The sequence below is a fragment of the Colobus angolensis genome, unplaced genomic scaffold (assembly GCF_000951035.1).
Source record: "Colobus angolensis palliatus isolate OR3802 unplaced genomic scaffold, Cang.pa_1.0 Scaffold13, whole genome shotgun sequence".
NCBI classification, from domain to species: domain Eukaryota; kingdom Metazoa; phylum Chordata; class Mammalia; order Primates; family Cercopithecidae; genus Colobus; species Colobus angolensis.
The window spans coordinates 4,461,580-4,483,579 of record NW_012114252.1 but is presented as its reverse complement, the minus strand read 5'-3'; the positions used below and the strand labels follow the sequence as shown (position 1 = coordinate 4,483,579).

General features: G+C 37.0%; 1 protein-coding gene and 1 pseudogene across 2 annotated transcripts in view; one reads left to right on the top strand and one right to left on the bottom strand.

Moving 5' to 3' along the window:
* The window catches only part of GPC6 (glypican 6), a 1,213,294-nt gene that overhangs the window by 395,119 nt on the left and 796,175 nt on the right, over positions 1–22,000 (bottom strand). The gene's annotated exons all lie outside the window — the stretch shown is intronic.
* On the top strand, positions 16,546–18,139 carry LOC105505829 (annotated as a pseudogene). Its single transcript, XR_001000816.1, has one exon. The product of XR_001000816.1 is annotated as a phosphorylated adapter RNA export protein pseudogene (transcript).

Below are 22,000 nucleotides of genomic sequence, written 5' to 3'. Positions count from 1 at the left end.
TTTTTGATTATAATTCTTTAATAGTAACCCATAAATAGGTTTTGTAATAAGCTCATGGGAAATTAAATCTATTTCATCTTTATTCATTTGTGCAACTTTTATTCATCCATTTGCTGGGATGAAGGAAGAAATCTTGTGCCATTATTGGGATACCCAGAATATGTTCATGTTCAGTCGTTTCAGGGAAATAATTATTATCTTGGGGAAACGCAATGTAAAGGGAACTCATAAAAAGAAAATTAGCTCAAAACTGAGAAGCCAGACTAGACAGAGAGGGCTCCTGAAGGAAGGCATGTAACAGATGTCTGTAAGATAAGCATAGAAGATGAGTGATGTCACACTAGCAGCAGACACAGTGCCAAGAATTAGTCCCGCCACTGAAGAAAACAGCAAAATTAGCAAAAAAATGACACAACAGAATCAACTTTTCCGAACACCGGAATCTAATAAACACATACAGCAACCAGAAGAGTGCTTAGTCAAGAAAGAGACTGATAAATTTCAGTCGAAAAAGCATTGCTAATTTTCAAGTCTTAAATTTGAAAAGACTGCAATCATACAAAGTATATTCTCTGACCACAATGGAATGAAGCTAGAAATCAATATTAGAGGGAAAAATGAAAAATTCACAAGGATGTGAAAATTAAACCACATACCTTTCATACAAACAATGGGTTAAGGAATAAATCACTAGGGAAAATAGAAAATACTTAGATGAATGAAAATGAAAACACAACATGCCAAAACTTATAGCCATAAATGCCTACATTAAAAGAGAAGAAAGATTTCAAATCAATAACGTCACTTTATACCTTAAGGAACTAGAAAAAAAAAGGAGAAAACTAAGCCCAAAGCTAGCGGAAGAAAAGAAATAGTAAAAATTAGAGTGGAGATAAACAAAAAAGCAAATAGAGAAACAGCAGAGAAAGTCAATGGAACCAACAACTGGTTCTTTGAAAAGATCAACAAAATTGACCGATTTTTAGCTAGGCTGACTATCAAAGAGAGAAAAGAAAAAGTAACTAAAATCAGAAACGAAAGAAGGAACATTACTCTCAATCTTACAGAGACAAAGACGATTATCTAAAAATTCTATGAACAGTTGTATACTGTGGTGGGTTAAATAGCATCCTGACAAAATGCATGTCCATCCAGAGCCTACAAATAAGACTTTATTTGGAAATAGGGTCTTTGCCAATGTAAATAACGTAAGGATCTAGGTAAGATCACACTTGATTCGGATAAGCCCTAAATCCAGCGAAAGTGTCCCTGTAAGAGACAGAAAAGGACACCCAGAGACACAAAGAAGAAGGTGATATGAAGATTGAGGCAGTGACTGGAGCAATGCATTGATAAGCAAAGAATAAGGATTACTGGCAACCACCTAGCAGAAGCTGGGAGAGAGGCATGGGATGGTCTTTCCCTCCAAGCATCCAGAAAGAACCACCTGACAACCTGAGTTCTGACTTCTTGGCTTCTGACAATCTAATTTCAGACTTCTAAACTCCTGAACTATGAAATAATTTCTGTTGTTTTCAGTCACCCAGTTTGTGGTCATATAATATATACACCCACAAATTATACAACCTTGATACAAAAAATTCCTGGAAACATACACCCTACCAAGACTGAATCATGAAGAAATAAAAAAACATGAATAGACCTATAACAAGCAAAGACATGGAGTCAGTAATAAAACACCTCCGAACAAAGAAAAACTCTGGACTAGATGGCTTGACTTGTAAATTCCACCAAACATTAAAGAAGAAGGAAGAAAAATCCTTCTTAAATTCTTCCAAAAAACAGAAGATGAGGTAATACTTCCTAACTCATTCTGACAGGCTGGCACTACCTGATACCAAAACCAGACAAAGTCCATGGCCCGGGGGTTGGGGACTCCTGCTATAGACCAATACCCCTTATATATGTTGATAAAAAAACTCTTTAACAAAACACTATCAAAGCAAATCCAAGAGCATATTAAAAGGATTATATAGCCTGGTGCAGTGGCTCATGCCTGTAATCCCAGCATTTTGGGAGACCGAGGCAGGAGGATCACCTGAGGTCAGAAGTTCAAGACCAGCCTGGCCAACATGGTGAAACCTCATCTCTAATAAAAATTTTAAAAAAGTTAGCCAGTGTGATGGCACGTGCCTGTAGGTACAGTACTCGCGAGGCTGAGGCAGGAGAATTGCTTGAACCTCGGAGGCGGAAGTTGCAGTGAGCCAAGATCACGCCACTGCACTCCAGCCTGGGTAACAGAGTGAGACTTCATCTCAAAAAAAAAAAAAAAAAAAAAAAAGGATTATAGGACACACTAACCACTGAGATTTCTCCCAGAAAGTTAAGGTTGATTCAACATAAGAAACTCTGTCAATATAATACGTGCCTAGTAATAGAATGAAGGAAAAATACACACAATCATCTGAATTATGAAGAAAAGAAATTTAATGAAATCCACCACACTTTTATGATAACAATATACAGAAAAGTAGGAATAGAAGAGAATTCTCTAAACATGATAATGTGCATTTATGAAATCTCACAGCTGACATCATAGTCAATGATATAAGACTGAAAGAGTTCTCTCTAAGGACAAGGAAGCTTGCTTTCGCCACTGCTATTTAACATTGTATTCAAAATTATAGCCACAGTCATTCAGCAAAAAAAATAAAGTATCTAAGCTCAAGAGAAAGGCTTACAACTCTCTCTACTTCACTTTGGGAGGCCTAGGTCGGTGGATCACGAGGTTGGGAGTTCAAGAGCAGCCTAGCCAAGATGGTGAAACTCTGTCTCTACTAAAAACACTAAAATGTGCCAGGTGTGGTGGTGGGCACCTATAATCCCAGCTACTCGGGAGGCTGAGGTAGAGAATTGCTTGAACCGGGGAGGCAGACGTTACAGTGAGCCAAGGTCATGCCACTGGACTCCAGCCTGGGTGACAGGGTGAGACTGTCTCAAAAAACAAAAAAAAAACAACAACAACAACAATAAAAACTATAAAAACTGTCTCTACCCACAGATGATGTGATCCTATAACATACGGTTTGGCTGTGTCCCCACCCAGAGCTCACCTTGAATTGTAAAACTCCCCACATACCAGGGGCGGGCCTACAAGGAGATAATTTTGAATCATGGGGATGATTTTCCCCATACTGTTCTCGTGGTAGTGAATACATCTCACAAGATTGGATGGTTTTAAAAGTGGGAGTTCCCTGAACAAGCTCTCTTGCCTGCCACCATGTAAGATGTGCCTTTGCTTCTCCTCTGCCTTCTGCTATGATTGTGAGGCCTCCTCAGCCAAGTGGAACTGTGAGTCCATTAAACCTCTTTCCTTTATAAATTACCCAGTCATACTACTTCATGGCAGTATAAAAATGGACTAATACAGTATACATAAGAAATCCCAAAGAATCCACAAAAAAACCTGCTGGAGCTAATAAATAAATACAGCAAAGTTACAGGGTACAAGATTAACCACACAAAAATGTGTTGGCTTTCTATACAGTAGCAATGAACAATGTGAAAAGAAAATTAAGAAAACTGGCCAGGCGCAGTGGCTTACACCTGTAATTCCAGCACTTTGGGAGGGCGAGGCAGGTGGATCACGAGGTCAGGAGTTTGAGACCAGCCTGGCCAACATGGTGAAAACCCGTCTCTACTAAAAATACAAACATTAGCTGGGCGTGGTGGTGGGAGGCTGTAATCCCAGGTACTCAGGAGGTTGAGGGAGGACAATCGTTTGAACCCCAGAGGCGGAGGTTGCAGTGAGCTGAGATAGCACCATTGCATTCCTGCTTGGGCAAAAAGAGTGAAACTCCATCTCAAAAAAAAAAAAAAAAAAAATTAAGAAAAGTTTCATTAGCATCTTAAATATACCTAGGAATAAATCAACTAAGAAGTGATAGAATTTTACATGGAAAACTACAGAACATTGATGAAGGAAATTATAAATGACCTAATTCAATGGAAAGGCATCCCATGTTTATGGACTAGAAGACACATTTTGTTAAAACAGCAATACTACTTAAAGCAATTTATAGATTCATTGAAATCTCCATCAAAATTCTAACAGCTTTCCCTCAAGTTCACATAAAATTGCAAATGCCCAGTCAAACAATCTTGAAAAAGAAGAGCTAAGTTGGAAGACTCACACTTCCTGATTTCAAATGTACTCCAAAGCTAAAGTAACTAATATGTAGTACTACCTAGCAATGCCACTTCTGGATATTTATCCCCCAAAATTGAAAACAGGCTCTCCAAGAGAGAACATGGAAAACAATGCTTCAATTGTTACTGTGTGAGCTCCGTCTCCTGTCAGATCAGTGGAGGCATTAGATTCTCATTCACTGAAACATTATTCACAATAGCTAAGAGGTACAAACAACTTAAATGTCCATCAATGAATGAATGAGAAAAAATATGGTTTATAATAAAAAGAATATTATTTGGCTTTAAAAAAGAAAGAAATTCTATCACATGCTACATCATGAATGAACCTTGAGGGCATTATGCTATGTAAAATAAGCCAGTCACAAAAGGACAGATACTGCATGATTCTACTTATATGAAGTATCTAGAGTAGACAAACATATGGAAGCAGAGAGCAGAATGATGGTTAATGGGATAGAGGGAGAAGAAAATGGGAGTTGCTATTCAATGGATATAGAGTTTCAGTCATGCAAGATGGAAATATTCTAGAGAAGTGCTGCATGACAATGTGCAGACAGTTAACAATAATGTACTGTCAAAAAAATGTAAGAGCATTATGCATTTTTTGTAAAACAGCAACAATGACACAGTGGTACTGGTGCAAGAACAGACAAACAGATCAGTGAAATAGAACTGAGACACCAGAAATGAACCCACACATTTATGGCCAATTGATTTTCAACAAGCATGCAAAGACCGTTCAATAAGGAAAGGATAATATCCTCACCAACTCATATTGGGTCAACTGGATACCTGCATGCAAAAAACTGCAGTTGGATCCTACCCTACCTCATACCATCTACAAAAACTAACTCTAAATGAATCTATGACCTAAATGTAAGAGCAAATGAAAGAAACATATGGGGTAAATCTTGATGATCTTGGATTTAAGAATGAATTCTTAGTATGACATCCAAAGAAAAAATAAATAGGACTTCATAAAAACGCATAAAAATGAAAACTTTTGTGTATCAAAAGACACTGTCAGGAAAGTAAAATGATAACCAACAGATGGGAGAAAATATTTGTAAATCATACATCTGATAAGCATCTAGTATCCAGCATATACACAACCCCACAACAAAAAGACAAACAACCCTATTAAAGAACAGACAAAAGACTTGAGTAGACACTTTTCCAAAGAAGAAATGCAAAAGGCTAACAGACTCAACAAAATATGCTTAACATCATTAATTATTAGGGAAATGCAAATCAAAATATGGTACTGCTTCATACCATTAAGATGACAATAATAAAAAAGATAATAACCAGTGTGGGTGTACATGTGAAGACATTGAAACATTTACATATTGCTAATGGGGATGTATAACAGTACAGCCACATTGGAAAAACAGTTTGGTAGTTCCTCAAAAGATTAAACATAAAACTACCATGTGATCCAGCAATTCTACTTTTAGTTACATACTCAAGAGAAATGAAAATATACACCACCCAAAACGTTTTACACAAATGTTTATAGCATCCTTCATAGTACCTCCAAACTGGAAATAATCCAAAAATTCCCCAACTGATGAATGATTAAACAGAATGTGGTATATCTATATAGCAAAATATTATTCACCAATTAAAAGGAATAAAATTCTGATACATACTGTATCATGGATGAACTTTGAAAACATTATGTTAAATGACAGAAGCCACTCACAGATCACATATTGCATGATTCCATTTATATAAAATGTCCAGAATACGCAAATCCATAGAGACAGAAAGTAGGTTAGTGGTTGTCAGCGCACAGGGCAAGGGAGTGATGGAAGCAGGTGTGGGGGCTGGAGAATGACTGCTGATGGGCCTCAGTTTTCTTTTTGTGTGACAAAAATGTTCCATAATTAGATTATGGGAACAGTGGTGCTTGCTAACACTGTGAATATACTAAAAACTTGGCCTCTACAAATGGGTGAACTTTTTTTTTTGAGATGGAGTCTCGCTCTGCTGCCCAGGCTGGAGTGCAGTGGCCGGATCTCAGCTCACTGCAAGCTCTGCCTCCCGGGTTCGCGCCATTCTCCTGCCTCAGCCTCCCGAGTAGCTGGGACTACAGGCGCCTGCCGCGTCGCCCAGCTACTTTTTTGTATTTTTTAGTAGAGACGGGGTTTCACCGTGTTAGCCAGGATGGTTTCGATCTCCTGACCTCGTGATCCGCCCGTCTCGGCCTCGCAAAGTGCTGGGATTACAGGGTTGAGCCACCGCGCCCGGCGGGTGAACTTTTATGTTACATAAAATGTATCTTGATAACGCTGTTTAAAAAGAGAAAGAACAGCTCCTCCAGCAAATGAATTCCTACTGCCATATTTGAGCGTGAAGGGATTTCAGAGCTAAAGACACAATTCTTTAACACTAACTAGAGGCTGTATTTATCCATGTAGTTATACCAAAAAAGAAACTATCTAAATAATATCAATCCTGAATTACATGATGCCAAAATTAGCTCAACGTGCATGACCTGAACGATATTTTCATACCTTCTCTCTTGAGAAGTCACCTATTATTTCAACTGTTGCTAACGGTGATTGGTGAAGATGAATTTCCATGCACACACACAGAAAACCTTGAGGCCTTCTAATTCCATTTGAATATTGATTAAAATGTGTATACTCTAAAACTATCTTTTCTCTATCTTGTACCATTGAGAGAGAACAAGGATAAGACAGGAAATAATTATGAATTGCAAATCAGAGCCTGAAGGAAAAATGTTCCCTACATGGATGACAAATGTTTATAATGCCACTGTGATAAAATATTCAGCCTATTTTTAAAAATTTAATTTACTTATTAACTAGGAACCTCCCCAGAAAAGCACGAGGCTTATGAAGCATTTGCAAGCCATAAAATGACAGAACTTTCTGAGTCTGGGATAAAAGGAATAGACATAATTTGCATATCTAATAACTATAACTGCAGAATTTCCAAAGCCAAGTTTAAGTAACATCAATACTGTGGAACACTTACACAACAAAAGCAGGACATAGGAAATAAGGTTATTTAAGGTCTGTGTCTGTTCCTGCCAGTCCTGTGTTAGTACTTGTCAGCGTATGTTACAAATTCAGTGTCACGTAGATTCAGTTTCTACATTTAATTTCATTCCTGAAAACATAAGGCCAGGTGCAGTGGCTCATGCCTGTAATCCCAGCACTTTGGGAGGCCAAGCTGGGCAGATCACCTGAGGTCAGGCATTCGAGAGCAGCCTGACCAACATGGAGAAATCCCGTCTCCACTACAAATACAAAATTAGCCAGGCGTGGTGGCACATGCCTGTAATCCCAGCTACTCGGGAGGCTGAGGCAGGATGATCGCCTCAACCCGGGAGGTGGAGGTTGTGGTGAGCTGAGATGGTGCCATAGCACTCCAGCCTGGGCAACAAGAGCAAAACTCCATCTCAGAAAAAAAAAAAAGCAAAAAACAAAAACATGTAAATAAAACTGCCATACAAGTTAGTAAATGTATGTTATCAATCATTTGAAAGACGAATATTTCCAAATTTAGCATTTAAAGTATACACAGGCATATATATATATATATACACACACACACACACAAATGCACACACAAGAATGTATATTTTTCATTCATTAGAATAAAATAGCTCTTTCTACTACTTAAATACATATTTCAGACAGCTTTCTAATGTGGTTACCCAGTTGAACACATCATTTAAATTTTACCTTGCTGTACCATTATGAGGATTTGCCTTTTATTTGGGCAGTGTGCTTGACACTCCGAACTTTACTCAAATGTGAATTTTCAGTATGTGCACGCAGAATGTAAAACAAGATCCCTAAGTGTCTCATCAGGAAATAGTTGTCTTCCTCAGCTAGAAATTATAGCTTAAATATTACTTCATTTAGAAGAAACATTTTAGCAGTGAGTTTAAATATGAGTCACTGAAGTGAGAATCCACTTTGGTAAAAGCTATGAATTTCTAGCCTCTGTACAGGAATATTTACATACTTATAATGGATCTGCTTTGAAATACACACAATCTGCCTTTAAAGTAAGGGGATGTGCCATTTTCAAGAATATAAAACCTAATCAATCACTCTCTCAGGAACATGTACAGCTTTAAACACCTAGTATAAGTAGCTGGCATATGGTAAGAGGTGAATAATGTTAAAATATGCCCTATACACACAGGATCATGGACAGACACAACATATTGTGGTGTTTTGGTAATTCTGGATGTACAAAACATAAATATCAAATTTGTGCTAGTATTGTTTATTGATTGATCGATCGATTAATCAATTGCCACTCTATGCACAATGATGGCTTCCTGTCAGTTACATTAATGCTATCTAGTTTATGGACCACCTAGTTGTTAGCACACATATGGATTCACATCAGTGATTCTAATTCCTGATGAGCCCTATGAGAAAGTCTTCCTGGCTCAAAGCAATAGCAGGATTCCATGATTAATGCCCATTCTCAACTTCACTCTGCAAAGTACCAGCATGGACCTTTTCTGAAAAGCCTCAAAGAAGAAGAAAAAAAAAATAAGAGAAATATCAGTTTAGGGGAGATTATACACTAGTTTGGTAATGCTCTAATCAGTTGGCTGACAACTAAGCCATGGACTGTCATTAGCAAAGAAGGGAACATTACTTGGAAACTTCCATGGGCATGAAGAATCTGATTGGGTAGAGATCCTTCTAGAGAGGCCAGTGATGTCTCTACCCTTCAAAAATAATAAAATTAAAGGACAAAGACAAGGAAAATGGTGGTCTTTGAGAGGGGAAAAAGAGACAGCACTGCATCAAGAAAAAATGTTTTTATTCCCTCTTTTCCAGTTTTAATGGAATAGATGGCTATGACTGAATTTATTTCAAGTTCATTCAAAAAATATTTAATGTGCATCATCATGTGCTGGCACTACTTGAGGTGCTATAATGAAAATAAATGGTGGATTTCAAAGTTACCAGGGAGCAAGATTTACAGCAGAAGAGTAACAGGTAAGAATTTGTTTGAATGAATGGCTGTAAAACACAGCTAGTGCAGAACTGATTTCATGAATAACAGGCTAGTGGGAAGCACACCATAGGGAATTCCCACTGCTGCAAATGCCAGGAGAACAGGGAAAGAAACTCAAAGTGGAATATTGGGAACATGGAGGAATTCAGTATCCTTGGACTCTTGACTGATTTAACGTGTCTTTATTTTTATATTAGGTAAACATATTCCAAGAACAGCATAATAAAAGTTTACGTAGGATTACTGGGCATGTGGTGCCTTTCAGTATTTTCAGTATTCCAAGAGTTCTGGGGATGGGTGAGGAAGGAGAGAATATACCAACAAAAGCACATTTTCCTAAAATAAATCACGGGGGCAATTTGTAGCAGGTTGATGCAAAAATAATGTTCCTAATTTTCTTGTGTCAAGGCAACATAAAATATAGTTCCCCCAAATAATGCATGGTTGCTTGAATAAATTTTTAGTTTTGGAAGGGGTTTGACACCAGTATCATTTGTAAATTATAAAACATTTGATATGGAGGAAAGCAGTGTTACTTACAGTAATTACTTAAAAGAATGATGAAATATAAAAAGTGACTAAATTTTTCCTGACATCCCTTCCAACTTCGCTAAAATTTTTCCCTGAAAAACTCCCCTGAATTCCATGGCACTGATGCTTTTCTCCTTTAGTGAAAAGGAAAAATTTCTGAAGTTAAATGAGAATGCTTTTTAGCATATCATGATAGTATATCAATAGATGTGATTTTATGTTATTGATGACTTATTTGGCACAAAAACATTTTAGAAAACTTTAATATCATTTGTAGGTGTTTCAGATATGATGCTCTTGTCCATTTCTACTGTAGCCAATGAGACCATGTTAAGGATATATCATCCATGATCCCATTTTCCTATGAAAAATCCTAGTAGACTTATTTCAGTTCACAGTGAAAATTCTAGGAACATCATCCACCATTGATTTCTGCATCTAAAAAGAATTATATAAAGCCACTGATTAAGTTTTAGGCCAAAGCTTAAATAAAAATATGAAGCATAATTTTACTGAGTTCTCAGGATACTCCCTACATTGCCTTATGTAGGAAGTAATTAGTATAATTACTAAAAAATATAATTTATGGATATTCCCTAGAACTTTGCTGTGCACAGACACTAATGTTAAATAGTTCAGATGGTATAGAAATCTAGTAACAAAATCAATGAGTTTATTGCATATTGCCATAAAAGTGCTAACACCAAAGAAATTATCCCCTCACCCACATAAGTAGAGTCCTTTGGTAATTAAACATTTTGCATATTATAAAGTGTGTCTTTCAGGATACTAAATTAAACGCCTGCAAGTTGAAAGAGTTAATTCACCTTCTACAGAAATACCACTTTGTTAATACAGAAAAGCTTCAACACAGTAAAAATGGGATTTTAGTCTTTTAGTCAGCATTTTCATTACCCTTGGCCTTCTGATGTTAATGTCTGTCTAAAGTAAAGGAATATTAAATATACTTATCACATTTAGGAAGAACAATTAAATTAATATTTTCAAGTCCTTTTTGAAGGAAGTTTTATGAGGAGTTTATAATTTTCATTGGCATTTACTTTTTCAACATTTTTTCCCCCAGACTTCATCAGGAGAGCCATGTTAGCATAATGTACTTGACTAACAGAAAATACATTTTCTCTCATAATAAGCATAGATTATTTCATATTCAATTTGGATTTGTTTTTGCAGGCTTTGAAGGTATTTTAAATGATTCAAATGCTGTCTGTTTACTGTGCTACGGGGAAAATGAATCGAGGAGACTATAATCTATAGAGCTTTATTTTTTCTGAAATTTCCGGTCAGAATATGTAATAACAACTCCAACAGCAATACCAACTGAATTCCTATGCTTTTGGTCATGAATAGTTGAGTAATATGTGCTGAGCCTCAGCAGCAAGATCATGCAGACCTGTACTGGAAAAATGGTACTTTCTTCTATATCAAACTTCATTAAACATACATGACTCTCTGGAGAGCCTTCCTGAGTCCCATTTCCACTCTCTGCCCACAGGTGGTAGACCTCAGGCCACTATCCAGTTTTTAAATATAGACATATAGTTCTGTTCTCCTATTATCTAGGGCCATGGCCTTAAGCAGGACACGGGAGGTTTTTCTTAGGGGGACATGTACAGAGGTAATTTCTTCATCTTAGGTGAATTATTTCCTAAAATTGATCTAAGACTGAGCCCACTGTCAAGGTCATCTATTTCACTGCCAACTTCTTACAAGTCACAAAAAGGACATTATTCTCACCTATCCTAAATGTCACATGGTGCATAATGCCAGCATTTAAGTAGCTAAGGACAAGAAATTGGAGTGGGATGCTAGGAACAATTCAAAACATGATTATGCATGGAGAGAAACAAATTATTCTAATACCCAAGATCCTTTGCAAGCACGTCTGCTACCATATTATTTTTGACTTACAGTTTGGAAGATGTTCAATGAATTGAGTGACTTTCCTATAACGATATTCCATTTATTCCAAGCAAACCATTTATTTGAATAATGTGTTTCAATACATACCGTATACACACAAAAAGGAGTAGGACTCTGTCCATAAGTAATATTCACCCAAAGATTTATTCACCTATTAGGGGGAAAATCCTACGCTTTCATTAAGGAAAGAATCTGTAACAAAACTTTACTCTTAAGTTTTAATTATCAAAAAATTTAGTTTCATAGTTTTGATCCATTTAATATCAATAATAATTGTAATGATAACTCAATCTGAAGGAATATCTTAGCACTTGGAGCCTTACAATCATGGAAATTAAACAGAAAATTAATTTAATTATACACATGTGTGTGTTTGCAGAAATGACAGGGTGGTTATTAAATTTTTCAAAGCATAAATTTGTATTATATTAGCATAAATTTCTGTAGGGGAACTATAATGGAAATACAAGTTCAGGAAAAAGGAAAACAACCGTTAAAGAAAAACTTGCTTATGTCTTTTTAAATGGATAATAATGGATTGCAAATTGAAGAGAAATTTAGTTCATTGAAAGTGTTTATAAGAGCAATGTAATGTCTTAACTGTCAATATTTACAATGTGGCACCAAATGCATCCTTTGCAACTATTTGTTTATTCATTTATTTAGAGACCTAGTCTCGCTCTGTCACCCAGGCTGGAGTTCAGCGGCATGATCTCGGCTCACTGCAACCTCTGCTTCCTGGGTTCAAGCAATTCTCCTGCCTCAGCCTCCCGAGTACCTGGCACTACAGGTGTGCACCACCACACCCGGCTAATTTTTGTATTTTTAATAGAGACAGGGTTTCACCAGTCATGTTGGCTAAGTTGGTGTCAAACTCCCAACCTCAAGTGATCCACCCACCTCAACCTCCCAAAGTGCTGGGATTACTGGCATCTATTTAAACTTATGATAAAAATTTTAGATAACAACGTACAAATGTTGAGGAGTGTATACAGAGTTTCAAATTTATTTTAGGGAGGACATAAACAAAAAATATGAAGATGATTGTACTGGATATCTGCCTCTAATTCTAATTTTGGTTACTTCTTGATGAGACAGATTCTCAATGTTTTCTGTGCAATTACAAAGTTCAGAGTCATTGAAGGCTTCAGGATGATTGTGACCATGTGAGCACGTGTGAGAGATGTGAAAATGTGCTGTGTTTGAGAAGAAAATTCCTGTTAAAATGTGGAAGGCAGAACAGAGGAGCAAGAAATTGAATGCTGTTATAATTTACCAGGACTAGAAAAAATGTTTATGATATTTTGAAACGAATATTGACAAATACATAAAGTGAGTCCAGAAAAATAAAAATAGATGCTTTGTTTCGGGGGATGGTATTATCAGTAAATTTTCTTTCATTTTTTAAGTGATTTTTATGCATACATTATCAGAATTTTTTCCTTAAAAATGTATGTTAGATACACATATAGAAAAAAGAAATGTCCCTGTAAACAATAAAAAATAGGCAACTTATACATAAGTTATTGGCAACATTTACCATGAATGAAACCACAGTGTAAAGAGCTAGTACTCACAATGGACTAGAAGTCCAGTTTCTCAAACAGAGGACATAAGCATACTGATAGGTCATAATGGTTTAATCTAGCAATGGAAATTGTTTTTAATTAAAAAAATAAACTGGTGAAAAGACTTGAAGGGGCAAAAGGATGACAAAGACCAAACAACACATAATGTTCACTTTAGGGCAGTAGGAAAGAAGAGGGGACAGTGAGACTTGATGTATTCCCGAGGGCTCTTATCTTGGTATTACCATCCAGATGTTGTCCATGGTCAGCAGCAGCAACAGTGTGTCACCCATAGGCAGCATGCAAGAACACTAGTCACGCAATATCTATCAATATCTATGTGTTTACTGTCTGTCTCCCAGGGATTTCTCCTGCTGTGTTCACTGTTCACTGCTTTATTTCTAGTGCTTCCCAACAGTGCCTAACCACAGTAAGGGATAAATAAATATGTGTTGAATCACTGGATGGATGAGTGATTGAATGAATGAATGAGTGATCTGAGTACTTAGTTTCAGATTAATGAAAGTCAGGCGAGGAACTTCAAGAGTGTTATAACTGCTCGTGTCAGATGACATGAGATGGATTTCAGGAATTTGAAAGAAGGTGACTGGATCTAAGATTTAGGAGATCATTTTGGAGAATTTTAAATTAATATTTGAAGTCTATTGCTTTAAAAATTAGTTTGCAAGTTATGCAGAGAAATAGCACAGAGACTAAGGAGGGAACTAAGATTCAAGGAAGGTGTTTTGTTTATTTTTATTTTTTTCCCAGAAAATGGAAAACAAGAGAAGGAAAATTTCTCATGCCAATATAAAGAATAAATAAGTCCAATTACTGACATAAACACAAACAGTAATAGTTCTTTATACAGTACTTTGCAGTTCTTGAAAAACTTTAATATATTTAATCTCCTTTAAAACTTGAAACTACTCCTTAAAATGCCCCTTGAGATCCATTTCATCTCTGGAAATGGAAATGAGAAAGGCCAAATACCTTGTCCAAAGTCATGCAACTTGTAACTGGTGGTGCCTAGAATAAAACTCGGTGGTTTGACCCATTTCAATGTCAGCACCAGTGAAGGCAAAAGTGACTCCACTTTGAATGCTAATCTGCCATGTTGACTTCTGATTAGCCTCATGACTGCCTCCTGGTTTTTACTTTATTAATGTTTACTTCAACTGATGTAAGACCAAAGCAACCTTGATGCTGCCATACAAAGTATAGGCTATGACACACACCACATTCTTGCCTGTTCTGGAAGGTTGCCTTTAATTGTCTTGCTGAAGAGCACATCTGTTTTCCTGGAGCTGTATAGGCCTTGGGTCTGAGGAGTAGCAGTGTGGGGATCTGCCTGTCTTGCTGCTATCCAAGGCCACGGTTCTGTCTTTAAGTTCCCTCAATATGTCACCCAATATCGACAAACTGAATCTGTCTGCCTCCTTCTTTGGTTCCTCAGCTCCTTCAGGATTTGGGGGTCACTTTGCATACATGGCCCTTCCATGGAAAAGCGTCATTTGAATATACTCAAATAAACATACATTTTTGTTTTTGAGGAGTATGTGTGTGACATGGAATAGTTTAATGGGGATTCTGACTTAACATGCCAACTTTGCCTATATAAAAATGTCAAAACACTGAAATTTGTTCCTATCTGCCATGTTCATTTACTGTAGCTATTAACTAGAGCCCATAAACAAGTGGGTGGTTAATATCATTTTTACCCTTAGGAAGGAAAGAGCTTCAATATCTTTTGCATTTCTAAATCAAAGTACTCAGCATAATAAGTCTTTTTTTAAAGCAGAGAGTATTAAAGATTATTGAAAAAATAACTGATCTAATTTAGACACTTATCAGAAATAAATCATGCCCTCAGAAAATGATATATCTTGAGAAAATATGCAGTTTTCCTTGAGAAAATGGCATCAGAAGAGGCAGAAGGAGATAAGCCAGATGGAATGGGATGGGAATAAAATAATAAACATGTTTAATATTCTAGGGCTCATTTTTGTAGCTGCATATTTTGGGCAACACTTTAGAATACAGTCTCACTGCAAAAAGTACAGAATCAAGGCATGAGAAAATTGAGCCCTAGCAACTAAAGTGGCTTGTTGATGTCATGTGACTGATCAGTGTAACTAAAGAAACAGCTCATGTCTCCTGGTATGTTTTTTCTTCATACAATGTCACTACATGCAAGTTTCCAAACTTGGAAAGAGCCAGCATATAGGGACCCTGTGTTATACCTTTTAAAGAAGAGAGAGGCTGAAAGACTTGAATAAGTACTTAGCCTGGACAACGAGTCTAGAATTCAAGAAATGTCTGGATTTCAAAGAGGCTACTTTTTTATGCAGATTATTGCAGAACTCTCTACAGGGATTATCAATGGAGGCCTGGAAAACTATGATATCAATTGACATAATAAAATCCAAACAAACTGGGATGTAGTTCTACAAATTAGCTTTCTAAAACTGAGGGGAAGAATATATTATGTATATAGATTAATCTTAAGAAAAATCAGTTTCATGTTGTTGAAATTCCAATGTCATTTCCCATACCTCCTTAAATCCCAATTTATTCTGTCTTTCTAATTGGACTCAAGGAGTTATTAGTCGATGTGTGCCTGATGTCTATTCAGGTTTTTTGGGGGGGTGGGGGATGGAGTCTCTGTCGCCCAGGCTGGAGTGCAGTGGTGCAATCTTGGCTCACTGCAACCTCCCCCTTACCCTGGGGTTTAAGCGATTCTCCTGCCTCAGCCTCCCAAGTAGCTGGGATTTCAGGTACCCACCACCATGCCCAACTAATTTTTGTATTTTTAGTAGAGAGAGTGTTTCACCATGTTGGCCAGGATGGTCTCAAACTCCTGACTTCAAGCAATTGGCCTGCCTCGGCCTCCCAAAATGCTGGGATTACAGGTATGAGCCACTGTGCCTGGCTGTCTATTCAGATTTCAAGAGCTACAGGTCATCATGCATTGTAACAAATTAAGTCTGATTTTAACCTTCCTAGCATTTTACAGTGTGACATAGTAAGAAGTCAAACCGTACATACAGAGTTTTCATTGAAAACTTGACGTTGGGTTTTCTTTACTGATAAATCTGGTAAAAGGAAACAGTAAATAATTTTGAAAAAAGCATTAAAAACCAGTCATTTCATTATAAGGTTTGTGTTCTTTAACATTAAAAGAATTAATTAAGTCTAATTAAAACATCTACATTCTCCAATATGCTCCAAGTGCTGTTTGTCAGTTTGCCAATCCAGCCCTTGAATTTTCAGACATGAAAATGGGATGGAGGGGCACCGCGGGAAGATGGTGTTGGAGGTCGGCGACATGGAAGATGGGTAGCTTTCCAACTCGGATTCCGACATGAGGGTCGCACCCAGCGACAGGCCGCTGCAATTGCCGAAAGTGCTAGGTGGCGACAGTGCTATGAGGGCCTTCCAGAATACGGCAACTCCATGTATCACATGATCGAGCTGTTGAAAGTGTGGATTCAAGTGAAGAGAGTTTTTCTGATTCAGATGATGATAGCTGTCTTTGGAAATGCAAACGACAGAAATGTTTTAACCCTCCTCCCAAACCAGAGCCTTTTCCCTTTGGCCAGAGCAGTGAGAAACCACCTGTCGCTGGAGGAAAGAAGATTAACAACATACGGGGTGCTGTGCTGCAGGAACAGAATCAAGATGCAGTGGCCACTGAGCTTGGTATCTTGGGAATGGAGGGCACTATTGACAGAAGCAGACAATCCGAGACCTACGATTATTTCCTTGCTAAGAAACTTAGGAGGGAATCTCAAGAACATACAAAAGATCTAGACAAGGAACTAGATGAATATATGCACGGTGGCAAAAAAATGGGATCAAAGGAAGAGGAAAACGGGCGAGGTCATCTCAGAAGGAAACAAACTGTCAAAGACAGGCTGGGGAACAGACCAGAAATGAACTATAAAGGTCGATATGAGATCACAGAGGAAGATTCTCAAGAGAAAGTGGCTGATGAAATTTCATTCAGGTTACAGGAACCAAAGAAAGACCTGATAGCTCCAGTAGTGAGGATTACTGGGAACAAAAAGGCAATTGAACTTCTGATGGAAACTGCTGAAGTTGAACAAAATGGTGGTCTCTTTATAATGAATGGTAGTCGAACAAGAACACCAGGGGGAGTTTTTCTGAATCTCTTGAAAAATATTCCTAGTATCAGCGAGGAACAAATTAAGGACATTTTCTACACTGAAAACCAAAAGGAATATGAAAATAAAAAAGCTGCTAGGAAGAGGAGAACACAAGTGTTGGGAAAAAAGATGAAACAAGCTATTAAACGTCTAAATTTTCAAGAAGATGATGACACATCACGAGAAACTTTTGCAAGTGACACAAATGAGGCCTTGGCCTCTCTTGATGAGTCACAGGAAGGACATGGAGAAGCCAAGTTGGATTCAGAGGAAGCCACTGAAGTTGATCATTCTCATGATTTGGACATTTTTTAAGTACATTTTTGACAGTTTGAGGACTAAGCCTTTCTAAAATAACATCATAATAAACCATTTTTACTGTGATTGCACCATTTTGCATTGGTAAACATGAGAATCTGGAGGAAAGACAATTGTTTTCTTGTTTAAAATAGTGTATGTGCAGAAAGGAATGCAATTGATAGAACATTTAAGGATATCTCATGTCTGACAATACTTAAGAGTACATAGCACAGGCCTTAATTTCTCATTGTGTTGCATGTGCTAATTATGAGTATTACTAGTTGATAATCAGTTTTGTCTAGGTCATAACATACTATTCGAAAGTCTGTTTGCTTTTTCAAGTTTATTTTTGCAGTGAATTATGCCTTGGCTTTAAAACATTCCACTAAAATCATAATGGGACATATAAATTATTAAGTTGTTACAAATGCAAACAAACAAACAAAAAAAACCAAGATGGGATGGAGGGCTTGCACTGGAGTGGTGCCTGGCTGGGTCACATCACAGCATTCAGACATTGTTAAGTATCATCCAGTAAGTTGGTCCTTCATACTGTCTATCTAGTATACCATGTGATTATCTCTTTAATTTTCTGAAATGGATCAAGATGCAAATAAAAGAAAAATGTGCAAACAACTTACTTTTTGCTTTCTCTACATGAATACATGTCAAATTAATTTGTGGTATAGATAAAAATTTCCTCTCCAAAGCAGCATTCACAATAGACCAGGGTTCAATCTAACAACAAAACGATGCTGAGGAAAATCGAGATTACTCTATGGAAGTACTGGAATGAGTAATGCAATTTTGCCAATGAAATGCTAAGTTACATGTATGAAGGCGATCCTAAGCAATATTTTATTCTACTAAGAAACTAGTTCATTAATTTCTCTGTATCTTTGATTATGTACTATTAGCAATAAAATATAGTTTTTGAATGACACATCTACCAAGGGAAATCAATTGGTTCTCAGAGCAGGGCAGAGCTCAGATATGCAGATTTAACCTTCTTTTCAATTTCAAAAGTGAGACTGCCAGAGAAAGGCATGCAGTGAGCCTCTTGAAGTCTCTGAATTTGGAGTCACATTGAGGGGCAATTATAATTACCAAAACATCTACGGTCATTAGAACTGATTGAACTTTTACTCCACATTCTACTTATCCAATCAACAGTAAAGTGGACTGTGTATATTACCTCCATTCTGTTTGTAATATCATAGAATCTTTTCTTGAGTGTCAAGAAAGTTTAAATAGTAGGCTGTATGATGGTAGATCAAAGTGCCTAACAAGCATAAGGTAATCAAACTCCTATTTATTGACTTAACAAAAAAGGTCTTGTTTTTCACTTGTGTGTCTTTTAAGGAGATAAATTAAAATGATATTTTAACCTTTTTGCTTATCCCACTCAAAGACACACACCCCATCTCTCTGAATCCTCCCTTTAATTATTTGCTAAGAGTAGTGCTCCTCTTGTGATTTTGACACTTCTTCCTCTATTCTGACTGAGCTCTACTGATGCAGCTGTCATGTTCCAGCAGCGTGCATCATTCACAGGGCTGATTTACAATGTTCAAACTTTTTTAAGTTCTTAAACTTATAATTAGACTATGTGCTCAATTTTTACACAAACAGTTCAGCATCTAAGTTTCTGCTTAACTACACCTTTGACACACTACCTTCTTGGCAGGTTCCAATTATACTTTATTGACTGGAGTTGTCAACATTGGAGAAAGCACATGCCACGCTCCTACCTGAGACTTGTTATTGACCATGACACTGGAAAAGGAGCACGTGGCTTAGTTAGCTGTGCCTTCAGACTATTTTCATTCACAGTTAGATGCGAATTATTCACTTTTCCTTGGTCAATTTTTGCCTCTTTCAAGATGACTGTGTGACTCTTGATTTATTTTAACTGTCTGAATCTGAACAATAGCAGGATCCTATCAAATGTCCATAGAAAAGGATTTTTCATTAGTGCTTTGCAAAAGCCATTTCGGAGAAATTAAAGTACTTTGTAATTGGCCCTTTCCCCTTTTCAGGCTTCAGTAGGATATTTTCAACTCAACTGAGATAACTTAGGGTGAAACTCTACTAACTTTTTTTGAGATCTTTGTGCTCCCTTCAGGGCTGCCACTAATTAATTAGAGGCAAAAATCTTTTGCTAAAATTTAAACATTTTACATATTTCAAGACAGTGAGATTTTTTTTTTTCACCTTCTGAATATACATTGAAACGTGGAACTGTCAACATAATTCAGGATTCCTGACATTTAATTTCAATCAAACATTTAATGCTGTAATTCCCTTTGCTTTTATATCCCTACTTTAAGTGTGTCTCTCTAATATGTTGATAATTCATGTGTAAGAAGGAAACGTTCTGGCAAAGAAAAAGTGGATTAATTTCTAGAATAAATTAAGATAAATCTAGGTCAATATTGAGATAATCTAATAACGTATGCCAATACATTTATCTGTTATGTTCTTTCTCCCAGCTGCATGATCAGTAGGCATAGAAAAACTAACTAAATATTCTTTGGCTAATAGGTTTTGATCCATTTAACTGTGTTAACACAATTCCAGAAAATTAAGCTGACCAAGTTTCATGGGGGTATTGACCAACATGGCAGCACCCCCATGGCCCCTTCTGCTTGACTAAATTTTAGACAGGTTTCTTTCTAACTACAGGCTCTGACTTCTCTTTTCGTAGTGCATTTACCTTAGAAAAGCTGTAAATTCTTTCTCTGCCTCTTTGAGATGTAAATCTTCTGCAAGCCTCTTTTCACCTTTACAACTCAGGAATATTATTCTCAAGGAACTGGGAGCCAATTGTTTGAAAAATAATCAATAAGATAGGGCCCCTATCTTCCAGTCTCTATGTGAGGGTAGGAGTGTAACTTTAACAAGCACCAATTAGCAAACACATGTGGCTTAATCACATTGACCAACCTCCCTCTTAATCTTCTCCAGCACTTTTCCAATAGTTCACTCCAATGCTAAAACCTCTCCAGCCTTTTGTTTCAGTGGAGTTGAGTTTATTTTTTTCCCTGTACTGCAATGGTCTCTCTCTCCCATTGCAATAGTCTTGAACAAAATCTTCCGTGACTGTTTAACTCCATCTGGTGCAGATTCTTTTTGATGGTTCTTTTTACTTTGACTCAATACATTACAGATTTCAATGAAATGAACTGTACTTTCATTCATGTATGTAACATGTAGCTTGTGAATTCACCAATCTATTTTGGTCCTGTTTTGGTTTTCTTGGGGTACTTTTCATTGTGCCATAAAATGCACAACAATTATAAACACCTCTATGCAAATAAACTAGAAAACCTAGAAGAAATGGATAATTTCCTGGACTCTTACACTTTCCCAAGACTAAGCCAGGAAGAAGTTGAATCCCTGAATAGACCAATAGCAGGCTCTGAAATTGAGGCAATAGTTAATAGCCTACCAACCAAAAAAAGTCCAGGACCAGACGGATTCACAGCCGAATTCTACCAGAGGTACAAGGAGGAGTTGGTACTATTCCTTCTGAAACTATTCCAATCAACAGAAAAAGAGGGAATCCTCCCTAACTCATTTTACGAAGCCAATATCATACTGATACCAAAGCCTGACAGAGATACAACAGAAAAAGAGAATTTTAGACCAATATCCCTGATGAACATCAATGCAAAAATCCTCAATAAAATACTGGCAAACCGAATCCAGCAGCACATCAAAGTTTATCCACCATGATCAAGTGGGCTTCATCCCTGGGATGCAAGGCTAGTTCAACATACGCAAATCAATAAATGTAATCCAGCACATAAACAGAACCAAAGACAAAAACCACATGATTATCTCAATAGATGTAGAAAAGGCCTTTGACAAAACTCAACAGCCCTTCATGCTAAAAACTCTCAATAAATTCGGTATTGATGGAACATATCTCAAAATAATAAGAGCTATTTATGACAAACCCACAGCCAATATCATACTAAATGGGCAAAAACTGGAAAAATTCCCTTTGAAAACTGGCACAAGATAGGGATACCCTCTCTCACCACTCCTATTCAACATAGTATTGGAAGTTCTGGCCAGGGCAATCAGGCAAGAGAAAAAAATCAAGGGTATTCGGTTAGGAAAAGAAGAAGTCAAAGTGTCCCTGTTTGCAGATGACATGATCGTATATTTAGAAAACCCCATTGTCTCAGCCCAAAATCTCCTTAAGCTGATAAGGAACTTTAGCAAAGTCTCAGGATACAAAATTAATGTGCAAAAATCACAAGCATTCTTATACACCAGTAACAG